Below are 14,120 nucleotides of genomic sequence, written 5' to 3'. Positions count from 1 at the left end.
GCCAATTCCTCACTGACAAACATTCAGTGCTCCCTATCCCTCAGTGGATTTATTTTCAAGAAGAGATGTAGGGAACCACTTATCATCTTGAGAAGGGAATTTGGGGCATTACCAAGGGAATAGAGCTGCCCTGAGGTACACTGGAATTTTGCCTGGGCAGCTCTTCTCCTCGGAAGGAGCTGTGCGGACATCTTAGGGCTGCTTATGTAATTTGTTAAGCAAACTTGGCTGCACACTGGAGCTGGTCAGGACATTTTCCACAAAGTGAGATTTCAAAACTGAAGTGTTCTTGTCAAGACATCAGGTTTTGAGAAAGTTTTTTTGCAAGAGAGTCACGTAATTTACATCCTGGTGGTTAGGACAGCAGCCAGGAGACGAAAGAGCCAGGTGAAACTCCTTTCCCTGCACAGTTGAGAAAGAGCTTCAATGAAATCTTTTGACCAGGAAGACGGATGAGGCTCATACAAGGGACTCTCACACTCCAGGCACCCAGTGCCTTAAAGATAGGGAACAAAAAAACAGTCTGAAACCTTGAAAATTACTGCAAAACAGAGTAGTCATCTCCTAAGTCAGTTCTCCTGCATATGCAGCAGGCCTGAGTAAAGTGGTTTCATGCAGGGAACAGTAATTGAAAACAGTCATTGAAGTGGTAAACAAAACCAGAACGCTAAATATTAATGTGCAATAAGTGACCATGTAGGTTTTCCTTCAATATTAAGGATTTAAACCCCACAGTGTATTTGCAATAACCCATTCTTGTTTTTAAAACAATTTGTTCCAGATAGCTCAAAACCCTGCTCCCTCCTGGCAATGAGAACAATAGTTTTCTATTGGAAGCTAAGGATAATTTGTTCTAGGGTGAAAAATTCTGCAAAGTTCAACCAAGTGGCTCACAGGCAAATGGGTTTTTTAGCAAGAATAGTGGGTCAGAACCTTGGGTTTTACTTCTCATCTGAAAAGAGCACCTCCAACAACACAGAGCCCCATAGCAACATGCTCGGGCATTGACTCTGCACTGAGTCAGAGGGAAGAATGCCATTTAATGACTCACCAGCACCACTTATGCTGCATTGTATAGTGCTAAATAATCTAATCTGTCTATCTACTTGAGAGCCTTTAAAGAGTGCTAGTATGCAATATAAAGAGTTTTCATTGGCATACATGAAAGACATTAAGGACTGGATCGCACTCAATGGAAAGCTGCCATCATTTCCACTGGGAGTTGGACCAGAGCTTATACATGCAATGCATAATGTTTGGGAGAGCTCTTTGGCGGGGGGGGGGGGGGGGGGGGGGGGGAAGGAGGCTCTTAAATTAAATCAAAAGTCAATAGCTATCAAAGACAGTGGTTTCTGGACAAAGTTCTGTTCTCAGGTATTCTGCATTATCTGTGCATGCACATCTCCCTTTGATGTCGATGAGAAACCTGCTCATCAGGGGAGCACCCCACTGACAGTGAAATCTCCTTTTACAGAGGAGGGAGAGGACAGTTCGTCCTGCAGCTACCGGACAGTCGCTGAGTTTCCCGGCACTTTCCTGCAGGTGGCACTGCTAAATTTTTTAACAAAAGTCCATTTTGTGAACTCTGACTAAGTTCTCAATCATTTAGTAATCTTATCTGAATGGAAAACCTAAACCACGCAAGTCATTTCCCTGTCACAGCAGCATGCCTCGCACGGACACAAAGGAGTCTATGCCTGACCCTGCATCCAGTGAAAGTCTAGGGGAAAAAGAAATGTAAGGTCAGATTTGTATTCACGTCATCAGCTGAATACTTTCCTGCTAGGACTTCAGTCCAGATGGAGAATTCTGGATCTGATTTCCTCTCAGGATTACAATTTTAGGATCTCTCTCTACCTTCTAGGTTACACAGTGATATGTGGATGTGTCAGAGCCGTTCCTTGTCTCCAGTATAAAACACGTGCTCCTCTTTCAGTTCATGGCCTGGGTTAAATAGTCATGTTGCCTACTGTTAGTTTGTGCTCACAATTTCAGTGCCTCACAAACAGTGCTGTGCGAGTACCACAGTGCCAGGATGCTCCTTTTCCGGCAGAAGAACCATTTCTGCTTTTCCAACCCTACTGACAAATCTTGATATTTGCAGCAAACTAAAACAGTCAGTCACAGATGGAAAAATCAAAGTGGCAGTGGACAAAAAAGGCCATCTGGAGGGCAGAGGATGAATCCCTCTGCGGACTGTTCACCCTGTATCAGCTCTGGGCATCCCATCTCAAACCCCTGCACAACAGAACCACAATGCATCTGCACATAGCGTACTTTAATGAGGATACAAGAATTGCCCTTCAAAACATCTTACCATGCAAGGGCCAAACCCAAGTTGTCAGTGGACTGCTTAGCAATGGGCTGACACTAGAAGGACAGTCCCATGCAGATCCAAGCATACATATTAAAATGTCAGCAATACATGCTGGCTTGCCTGCTAACCCTCTCTACCTAATATCTGATATGTAACCTATCCTGTGAAGGTCAATATTTTTCTATTCAAATAGTGTAGGTAAATTCATAAGCTTTCAGATTCCTGAAAAAGTCTTTGTTTCAAGAGCATCATGTGGCAGGAAGTCCCATGTGTCAGATATTATGTTACGAAAACATCCTCCTCTTGCATCAATTACGGATCTGTCACCCTCAGTTTCATTGGTTCCTTTTGTCACCAGATATAAGGAACAGTAACCAGAAGGGACACATAAGCTTTTGGAACATGCTACCCAGAAAACCTTGTTCCTGTCCAGGCTATCAGTCCAGAGAAGCTTCAGGTTTCCCCCCCAGATACACTGCTTTCCTTACTATGGGAAAGGAAGTCAGGCAGGAATCTGAGCATGCCATAATTAAAGCTTCTCTGGTGGCCACATTCAGAGAAACATGGATATAATCATAAGGCAGGGAGAAGCTTGTATCATGACTGCCCTCTTTGTACCTCTTCTTTTGTTAATGGAGGATCTCTCAAGCCAGCTTCTTTTGCCAGTACTGAAAGGAGAGAGCAAAAAAAATCCCTCTCTTCCTCTATCACAACTGCACTCGTTTGACAGGCACTCAACCCAAGGACGCTGCTTCCAAGGTGAAAGCTCTCAAAAAATTGATGCTGATGTATCTTGTAAACTCCCAGTTTTTACTATCATCATGGGATTCAAGTATCTGGAGAAGAGATTTGACTTATGAGAGATGGCAGCATTAGCAGCTCAAAAGTTCATTCATCCTCAAGAGCATATATATCAGCTGAAATGAGTTTCAAAGGACCATTCACTTGAGCTGATTTACAGGTACACCAGCAGACACAGAGACACTTCTTTCAATGACATAATTTTAACAGGCCAGGAGCACTTTTGCTACTGCAGCCAAGATCAGGATATTTTTATTTTGTTTGTCAGAAGGGAAGCTTTGCTTTGCATGCACTTAGCCTCAGGAACAGTTTCCTGACGGTATTGCCAAGAGCACATCATTTTTGCAACAGAGGCAACCCTGGGAGAATGATGTGCTTCACCGGTCCTGACTGGAGTTCATAAACGCTTTTGCAGCCGTCACACGGAGGACCTGAGCCAAACTGTCTGGTGCAGGTGTGTCGAGTGGCCACAGGAGTCCTGCGCTGCCCTTCTCTATCCCCAGGCAGGAGGCAGCTGCGCTGGGTTGCCCGTGCCTGCCAGCACCGGGGCAGACTGGCCCAGCTCCACCTCCAAGAAGACCAAGGTGCCCATGAGGGTGCATGCACTGTCATCACAGGGGACGCTTTGGAAGAGACTGGGGAGAAGGTGCAAAAATGCTTTATTTGGGTGTAACATTTTTTTCCACAGCCCCAGGGATCATGAACCACAAGCAGACTGGGGAAGCGCTGCCCAGGCAGCTGACAGTGCGGTGCATCATCTCACCAGCAAATCCCACTCCTAAAGCAGCAGTGTGAGCAATGCCCGTGCCGAGCAAGTCTGACAGTGACGTGATGGCAGAGAGTTCGTTGAGGGAAAGGGTAAATTGCATAATATTTCCCACCCCCTCAGCAAAGCCGGCACTTGATGGGGAAAAATGAGGTGGCACAGTTTTATTTTTCTTATGTGACATTTTTTCCCTCGGTTAGAAAGGGGAACTTTTCAGCCCCGGCATTTTCACCTCCAAACCGAGTCTGTGGAACAAACTTTCAGCTGCTGACTCAGACAAACGCCCAGTGCTTTCAGTGGGAGTTTTGCCCAAGCTATGACTGCAGGATTCGGTCACTGCTCCATATGAAGTAGGTACTTAAAAAAGTTGTTTTAACTCACAAGATACCTTCTCTCCTGTTCATGGAAGAGATTGCAAAGGCCCATATTATTCTGACGCTTCCTCAGAGCTCTTCTTTTAAGTCTACCCAATTTTCTCTCTATCCCAAGTGTGGTAGGGAAAAAAAAAAAAATGGATTCTGAATGTCTAAGATAATTCCTCATTTAAATTTCTCAGACATAGAGAACAAGGGAGCTTAAGTCTAGGAAACTCTAGGAACCATTTTTGTGGGCCTCTTCTGTAAAATCAAGCATTTTGCTGAAGTTTAACTAATACTAGCTATGGATCAAATCATTGGCCCTGTGAAGGATCCCATACCCCACTGTCATGTTAAACTCATGTTAAGCAAAATGTATTCATGCCATAAATATTCTAATAGCAGACAGACACATAGTCAAACTCGCTCCCAGATGCACTGAGCTCAGCCTGACCCAGCTGATCACAGAAATGCTTCACCCTGGAGCAGGGCGGGGGGGCAAAGATGAAAGAATAATTTTTACTCCAGTTTGCCTTAGATGTTTCAGCACTGGGGTTGTTGTACAGCACGACATAGTCAGGTACTTGGATGGCAGACAGCCACAGCCCTCATCAGTAGCACTGAGGTGAAAATTATCGTGTTATAATTCAAGCCCTGTCATGCCTCATTGCTTAATTATACAGTTCTGATTACAACGGAATCATTTTTCTATAGTATGTCCCAAGCTGACATCACTTTGATTAACAACTCATTTATCTGATTACATAGTAACTCAATAACATTTTGAATTGGAAGGAAACCAGGAAGCCCTTTCATGCCCATTCAGCTTCCTAGCTAGTGTGCATATAAGTACCCTGTAATTTCATCTTCTTTATTTATAGCATGAACAATGCTTTAATGACCTGGAGAATGGAACAAGCAGTAAGGTACAGTGATTCGAAGATAATAAAAAACCTAAGAGCCGTGAGAGAAAGAGATAGACCTTACAGGGACCTGTAGCAGTCCTGCAGCTGGTACGATCTTCAAGCTTATGTTCCTAATCATTCGTTACAGAAGGGCTCAGAGGCCCCAGCTATGTCGTAGCCCTATTATGTTCAGCTCTGAGCAGGCCTCTAATTGAGGAGAGTCTGTTTCAAAGAACTTGCAGTCTTAGGCTTTGATTCAGCAAAGAACTGAGGCATTAAGTCTCTGACTTTAGGCTTCATTATCATACCTCCTCTTGCAACACCGACTCTTTCTTTTATGACTCCCAATGTTTCCCATAATATGGTGTAGTTCACATCTTCAAAGTGCTATAAAATATAAGTAAATTAAGCTTTAAAACTACCCCAATGAGATCAGCAGACAGTTGTTTCAGAGGCTGAAACTGAGTCATAGAAATATGAAGTGACTTACCCAAGGCCCCATGGTAAATCATTGATAGTAAGTCAAACAAAGAAATGCTAGTTCCTAAATCTCTGTTAGCCCACCACACCTTGTTATTTATTCTTGATTCACCCATTTGCTTTAGGTGACTTCCTAGATATGCCATGGGAATAGGAAGAGAAGACGACCACTGTTCATAACTATATGGCCCTACCCACGATGGGATCCAAGGGAGAAAACTATGAGACAGAGCAACTGCATTTCAGCAGAAAGTCTGCCCATCAGAAAGGGCTGCTTGAGATCATTATTGCACAAAAGTGCACTCATTCCATTGAAATCCCCAGTGGGAGCCAAGGCGGCTGGTGTACCTATTGTTTGGTTTGTTCCGGCTACTCGACTTGAGCAGCACTCCAGGGCACAGGTATGTCCACAGCAGTGGCTGGCATCTACCTGCAACCCTGCAGGCCTTCCATTGCCCCATCTCTCCAGCAACCCTCTCCGAAGCACAAGGCATGGGCACCAGGACTGTCTAAACAATTAGAAATTATATATTCCAAAACTGTTTTTTAAACGAGATCTATGGAAATCTTTTTTAATGTGGCAAAGCTGATTTTTCATTCCAGCTTGGTTAGAAACAGTTTTGATAACAAAATCGTGCTTTTCTACACTCCTCTCAACAGTTTTAGCTTATTAAAATAGCACTCCAGCTTGTAACATCCTCAGGAAAGGGATATGTCTGCTGCATGTGTAATGTGATGTTAACAGCTGCCTCGCATATTGTTCGTTGTCAGCCAATGATTATTACTTCTCTGACCCCTTAAATAACAGTTCTATTTAATTTCCAAGGCATTTCCAAAGCTAGCGTGTGGTGTACACATTCTTGTCTACTCTGCATATAAATGGGGTGGGGGTATTTCATCAGTTAATATCTGCAGGTTGCTCTGAGTTTCCAAGATATAGCTATGTTCACTAGACCTCAAATCAAGCCCCTGGTCATGTCACGTGCTGCACAAATGCATATGAAATAAGCCATTTGCTGCCAAAGTTCACAACCTGTGTGACAGATCCAATGCAGCAGGTGTGGCCATTCTGTCAAAATTATCTCAGGAGTTCTCCAGTTGTTTCCCGGACCAACGTCTGTTTATTGACCTCCCTGCAGTTAATCTGTGAATACTTCCCATTTCTCTTCTTGACTACACGGGCATGGTATGCAGCCTTCTGCAATAGAAAGATAAAGTTCATCATGTGGATACTCCACTTGTCTGGAAACGTTTTCCTAAGTGCCAGTGGAAATGAAATGCTGTGTATACATCTGTGGCAGACTGCAGCTGAACTGAACACAAAATGGCAGCTGCATGAAGCCTACGGCAGCCTCTGAAGGAAAATCATCAGCATTTTACCATCAGCATTTTGAGAGTGCATGATGAAACACAAAAACCAGGACTTGATTCATTTTATTAACAAGCGGCAGGAAGAATCCACAAGAACAATTTCCAACCTGCTTCAAAGACACCAAGAACAGATTGCCACCATTCAGCCCATTGCAGTAACAGTTCCTTAGCCATCTCTACCACACAAAGCCATCTGGCTTTGGTTTTTATCCACAGCCCAGCATTCATTATTTGAAAGGCTGGCTAATGTCTCAGGCCAAGACTGATCCAGCTCTGAGCAACTCTGGGCAAATTGGGAGCGTGGAAAGAGAACCATCATTACAGATTTCTGGGTCCACAGGTCATGGGACAAATCCAAACCAGTCACTCATGAACACCCCCTCCCTCCCCAAATTCGAGCAAATTTGCAGTATCCTGAAGGGCTGAAGCCACTGCGTGCTCTAGACATGCTCTGCTTTCTAATGGAGAATAAAATACAAATCACAGCGAAAACATGATTGTGAAAACTGATTGCAGGACCTGTCCTGCTTCACTTCTAGCCCAAGGCTTCGATGCTAGGGGAAGACAGCTATAAACAAACTGCACATAATTATTCCATTATTACAGTACATGCCTACTGCGTGGGTGGGAATTCTCTTCTATCTCTAGCATGTTTCCCTGCATAGCTTCCTCCACCCCCCATCATCTGTTCAATTAAGTAACAACCAAAGGACATTACCTCAATGTATTAACAGGGGATACCAAAGCAATAGCAGACAATGTTTGAGGAACTTTTAGACAGGTGTGTATTCGTCTGATTAAAAATAATAATAATAATAACAACACTCCCACAACCTCCGGGTTCTTTACTGCTTTTCTTTGCCTTTCCAGCTTTACCAGGTGTAAGTTATTTGCATTTTATTATTATTTTTTAAAGAGTAACAATTAGGGAGGGTGTGAACATAGAAGCACACTGCATCTGGCTACAACCTTTGCCAAACTTCAAGTCTTCCTTGCATTCCAGGGTTAGGATCAGGGAATTAAGGACTCTTGTAATGTGGTGCTGTAGAAATACGTATTTCTCAACCAGGGCCTGATTCTTTACTCATTCATATGGATATAAATCAGGAGTAACTGCATCAAATCAGCTGAATGCTACAGAGTTAGAATTGCAGGGAGTATAAGCTTTCTTGATTTCTTTTTCAAAAAAAAGGGGAAATAGAATGAGAGCTTTCTTGTGGACAGATTGCATTTGCATATTTATTCCCACAAGTAGAGAGTTTTGTTTGTGTGGTTAAGGAAAAGGTGTATGAATTGGACAAGAAGCTATGTATGAAATAGTGACCAGCAATCTCCCTAGAATATCCTAGTGCCTCCATTAGCTGAAGGGCTTCAGTAATGAAACATGGGTTTGATAGGTCTTACTCTTTCAGTTGAAAAATGGGCTGGACTAACTCTTTGCAGGGAAAGTATTTCCAGCACCTCCATGACCCCAGCCTCAGTTGGCCAAGCTAGAGAAGATGTTGCAGTTTTGTCCCTCAAGAGTACCACTACTGGATACCGCAAATCATAATTAATGAATAGTCCTAAATGATACCTAGATCAGCAGTGTTCCCATATGTTTTGTCACAGAGGTTGTGCTTTTTTTCCTCCATTTTGACTAATATCACACCTACCGGGATGGGTGCTTCACGCCACGGGGACAGCCTACGCTATATTGGCCAACTTCTGGTGTATCTCAGCAGTTTGACGTTTCTTCTATATTTATTGACCCATTAGAGACCCTGCCTAGTTTCCATGCTCTTGAATTCACACTCGGCTTTCAGCTACTAGAGGACCATAAACTGATGTTATCCTACAATAGCAGGGACATGAGGCAACACCTTGGCTGGAACATCACTCCACTTTTCAGGACTGTTCACCTGTAGGGTAGGTGGGTCATTAGCTTCTTCAAAGATTGCATTCCTCTACCAGCTCCGTTTCTATTGCACCCTACATTTTATTAATACCTCCTTATGGAGTAAAGGTTCATTTCTTCAGCTTCGGCTCACTCCACATGGACTGTCCAGCCTGCCGTTGTCCTGGATGAGGTACTACAATTTACAGCTGTGCACCACAGAGGTAGGATATCATGCTGTCACAAGTAAATGATGGTCCATCCTTTCTGCACTGCAATAAAGGATTGTGCAAAGCAGAGGTCAATGGAAAGTCAGTTGTCTGTTCCCTTGAATGACAACAGTACACAGTATACTTCTATACTCATAAGTCAGCTTTCTTGCCCAAAAAGGAAGAAAACAGGGCTTGTCTATTTTCCTGATCCCTCAAAATCTTTGCAGTCAGAAGGTTTTGCCTATAAACATACATTACACTTCTGAAGTAAACAAAAAGTTCAGGGTACTTCTCATTTACCCAGTCCAGCATATTTCTGTTTTGTGAAAAGAAATAGATCTCAGTACAGAGGAGACAGTTGTCCTGCCACGTGCAGAACTACTTTTGTCCATTAAAAGAGCATCATGTTATAATTAGCCAGTCAGGCTTTGAAATACAGTTTTAGCCTTTAGCTAATGTTGTAGAAAAAAATTCTACAGCTCTTTAAGCTTTAGTGAAGGGAATTATTTATGTTCAGGTTAGGACATTAACATTTTGTCCTTTGGAGTTTGCTAGTACCAAATGAGACTTGTATTTATTATTTGCAAGGTGAACTGAAATAGTGGCAAGACTGGACAAGGAGGGTGTGACTCAAAAAAGGCCTACTTTCAGCAGGGCTTCAGAAGTCATCTTACTATCACTAAGATCTTCAAAAACCCTGTTCAGCTGACATCTAGAGCTACAGGCAACCAAGTTCATGCCAGAAGCAACCTCTTGCTTCTGACACTATCGAGCTTTTTGATAGCATCTTAACTAATGCTGAAATCCTGTCTGGGCAGGATTGAACCTAGATGTTCTCCCACTTGTCTCCAAGGTCTCAAACCAATAGGTATATTCTAGGTATACTCTATACATGGGCACAACTTCATCACCAGTCCTCATACAGAAGACCTCTGATGAGAAGGCAATTTTATGTTTATCACCATCCCATTTTAAGCCATACCTAGGTGATTGCCCTTAGAATGGGGAATATGTAAATTTCTTCTCTTTTCCAGCAACTCTAGAGGTGGAAGAACTAGAAAACAGGTGTCTTGTCTCCCAAATGACACTTAGCTCTGAATATCTTGGTACCAGTGAGAAGACATGCTCCTCTCCTCAATGGGGAAGGATTGTGCTGGCAAGTTCTAACAACAGAAGAGGTCTTCATCACATACAGTTTGTACTGGGACTGTCCTGGAGGAAGGCACCCCATTTAAGGGGCCTAACTGTTGGGTTTTCCTAGCAGGCAAACAGGAGCTAAACCCTGTGCTAGAGGTTGAACGCTCCCCCAGCTTTGCAGGGGAAGGAAGTCTGAGTGCCTAACCCAGGGCTGGGGATGCCACGAGACAGCAGGGTGCCTGAAAGTTAAGCAATACAATGTCTATGATCACATAAGGAGTTAGCCCAAAGGGCCTCAGAGGTGTTTCACAGAGAAACGAAACAGAGTCTCTGACCATTGCAACACTTGCCATCAGAAACTGCAAAGTCAGCTGATTTTGCGAGAAACTTGCTGGAGAACACAAACGTTGACATCTTGTGCTTTCTACTTACATGTGCTTTGAAACCGTAACATCCTCAACACTAGGCTGAAAATGTTGTAAATGCTTTGTTTTTCCCTTTTCCACTATTGTTAATGAAACTGCTTTGCTTGTTAGAGAAAACCCTCTCTCAAAAACCTCTACTGGTAAAGTCAGTGAAACAGGTAAGTAAGTGCTCTTTTCTCCATTTGACAGCCTCTTTCAAACTCCTCTTTCCAGCCCACCAGCTGACAGAAGCTGAGAGTAGCCTGATCTGGTACGCTAGGAACTTGGTTCTGGTCCTGACTTACTGCCTGACCTTCATCTCTGTGGGATTCCATTTCCCTCCCCCAGCTCTGTCATCCCTCGCTCTTGTTAGACTGAATTCTTCTAGAGAAAAACTGCTTCTCATTAGCATGAACTCTTTTAGTTAGCTTAGAAGAAGCCTGATATAAACTGGAGAGTTTTAATGCTTAAATGATGCAACTGCCCACCTAGGGGAATTTAAAGAAGCCAACTACTAATGACACACTAAAACATGATCCTCAGGCTGGAACTTCTTTCAGCTTTGGAGCAATATCAAGAGACGGAAAATCATTCCTACCATTTTGTTTGTATGTCTTGATTTTCCAGTTCTCGTATGAATGCAGCCAGCAGTAGCTGGATTTCAAGAAGGAGGCCTGTATACTGCCAAGACAAATGATTTTATGAAGCCCTCATCATTCCATTTACCAAGAGATGCCCAGAAAAGTAAAGTTAATAAGCATCTTTTAACACTCAGCAGCCTGCAGGAGAGGCTTTCTGGGTACATGGGAAGTCTGCACTGTCTCAACCTTGAATACACTTTCTGTTAGAAGTGAATTGCACAAGCTCAGATTTCCTCAGAAAACAGCAGTTTGTTACTGTGGGCTGCAATAAGTTACTACAGCTCTGAGAAATATTCCAGATAAGCAAAATCCTCAGAATGCAATACAGCATCTTTGCTTTCAGCAAACGTGGCAGTGCTGACCCTGCTACATCTGTGAGTCAGGTTTGCATGACAGGCAGCTAGACCCCGTGGGTGGGATTCCTTCACCTTCACTTCATTCTCCAAAAATTAAACACCAATGTCTGCTCTAATCACCTTAGGCTCACTATATGCGATGTCAGAAGCAATTTCACTCCAATTTCTTCTTCCCATCGACTTAATACAAAAGATTCAATGTTGACTAGGTCAGACTTAGATGTCTTCCCTGTGACACATGTTCATGCACCCTCCATCACATACACAATGACAGCTTAGTCACACATCCTCCAGACTAAACCTTGAAGTTGGAATCAGGGCCATCATGACTCTTCTTCCATTCTGGTGCTTGTGTTCATACTGCTCAACTGAAGTGCTTTCACACAGGGTTATTAGTCTGAATGAACTGAGGTGCAGATCATCACACCTGCCTTTGTAGTATGTGGCTGATGATTTCAAGAGTTGAATGGCAGATTCAGATCACTAATGGACAAAGGTTTTATATTATAACAATAAACCTAAAGTGTCCACACAAAAAAAAAAAAAAAAACCCACCTCACAGTTCCCTTCATTTGACTCTTTCTGGAGTAGCTATACTTCAATGCAGTAAGCACAACTGGAGAAAAAGGATCAAATTTTAGCCAGAACCTAGATTTTCATGACCCATAAGCAGGGAAGTGACATGACAGATAACCACAAGGTGAATCTAAAGATTCAGCATTGAACATGCTTTTCAACACAGATGGAGGTCTTCTTATTACAAGACCTGCAATACATTGTGCTAATGAAATATCATCTTCTTCTTTTATTGGTAAGTCCTGATTTTTAAGCACACAGCAGAAGATTGGAAACATGCTGTGAATTTCAAGCATTCAAAAAATATATCCCAGAAAATCCTAGGATATGTATCTGCTTGTGAGTACTGTTTGTACTGACAAAAATTGGGCTGGCATCTAAATCCAGGTACATATTAAACTCTTTGTTATGTCAGATTTCTGAGCCATGTGCCAGGTATGCTATATGAGATAACAAACATCATCAAAGGGACACTAATTTTGCAACCAGAAGGAATAAATCTCACAATCCTATAGGATTTTTTTTCCTCTGGTCAGCGCAGTGGACTCTCCTTCCAGTTTCATGGCAAGGGTTCTGATCCAAGTAGGAGAGCTGTTAGAAAATTTTAATAACAGGAAAGTAATTTTGGAACTGTAGTATGAGATACATAGGAGCGACACTTAGAAGCAGTAGTAGTCAGATCAACAAATAAGGTTGCTGCTCAGCTGAACATGGGCATGCAAACAAACAGAAAAAGACTTTTGTTTTTGAAGGATTAATTAAGTGGCATGATTTACCTATGAACAGTAGAAAATGAGCATATAATTCACCAAGCCCCTGTTCTTCCCCAAAAAAGTAACCTTCTCATAAAATGTTCACAGAAGAAATCTTCCTTGTGGTCTTCTACTCCAACTGAACTTTCTAATCCAATTTCACTTGTTTCTCACAACCATTTCCCAGTATGCTTTCTTCTGGTTTCAGTTAAGGCAAAGTCAAAAGATCTCCAGTCTGCTGCATTGAGTTGCTTTTCATGAGCTTTACGGTAGGGATAGGACACAGAGAGCTGGGCATAGAGGCCACACAAAGTAAAAAAGTAGGAAGAGTTTACAGGAAGGACTTAGCCTATAAACTACAAAAATATCTTGTTAACAGAAGAAAACATGGTAAAGTTGATGATTGTACGGACTGGGGAGAGAAACATCAGGCAAGAACTACCTCCTTGTTTTTCATCTTGCCGTCAAGAGAATTAGTCCTGTTGACTGTAAGCATTAAGGAACTGAAAAGCTAGCATGTATTGTTGAGCTCTGGTGTGTCTGCTTACACAAAGGAGAAGAAATCCTTCAGCCAAAAGAATTACTAAGTTAAATGGTATGGCCCGTTTCAAGTAGCCAGATGAGATCATCTGCCTGACCCTTCTGACCCTAAAAATTACAAAACATGCGCTACCTTCCAGATACAACCGTTAGGATCAGTGTCTCTGAAAGTCAAGCCACTTATCACATATTAACATTCAAGCAGCTACTCTGAAAATATAGTCTTTAGCTTCTTTATGCCAACTATCACTCTCCTTGTAACACCATTGAAAGCATAGTGAGAGAATACATCCCTGGCATTCCCACCTGGCCCTTCACCTCCTAGTAATGTCAGGATGTTTCAGGCTATAGCATGGTCTCCTGCTTTATAATCTTGCAAACTGTCTGAAATGTCCAGACCACTGCAAAGTTTGATATCGGTTATTCATGTTTATTGGAAGACATATTTTCATTTAGAACTTTTTTCAATTTTTTTTTTTTTCACTCAATCCAAAGACCCAAAGATTTTTTAAGGGGGGGGGGGGGGGGAGCACCAGAAACTGCCCAAGACTTGACTCTCGGCTATGTGTGCTGGCAATGACCCTGCAAAGCACTTAAGCACATGCTCAACTCAGTGCACAGGTATGTCTT

At 42.6% G+C, this 14,120-nt stretch overlaps 1 long non-coding RNA gene across 1 annotated transcript in view; it reads right to left on the bottom strand.

Annotated features, from left to right (window-relative positions):
- The window catches only part of LOC138684604 (uncharacterized), a 45,308-nt gene that overhangs the window by 16,867 nt on the left and 14,321 nt on the right, over positions 1–14,120 (bottom strand). The window contains exon 2 of the long non-coding RNA XR_011323854.1: positions 8,985–9,144. This is a non-coding gene — a long non-coding RNA (uncharacterized lncRNA). The remainder of the gene's footprint in view (positions 1–8,984; positions 9,145–14,120) is intronic.

The sequence above is a fragment of the Haliaeetus albicilla genome, chromosome 3, assembly GCF_947461875.1.
Source record: "Haliaeetus albicilla chromosome 3, bHalAlb1.1, whole genome shotgun sequence".
Taxonomy (NCBI): domain Eukaryota; kingdom Metazoa; phylum Chordata; class Aves; order Accipitriformes; family Accipitridae; genus Haliaeetus; species Haliaeetus albicilla.
The sequence above is the reverse complement of the archived record's forward strand: the minus strand, read 5'-3'. Positions and strand labels throughout refer to the sequence as shown.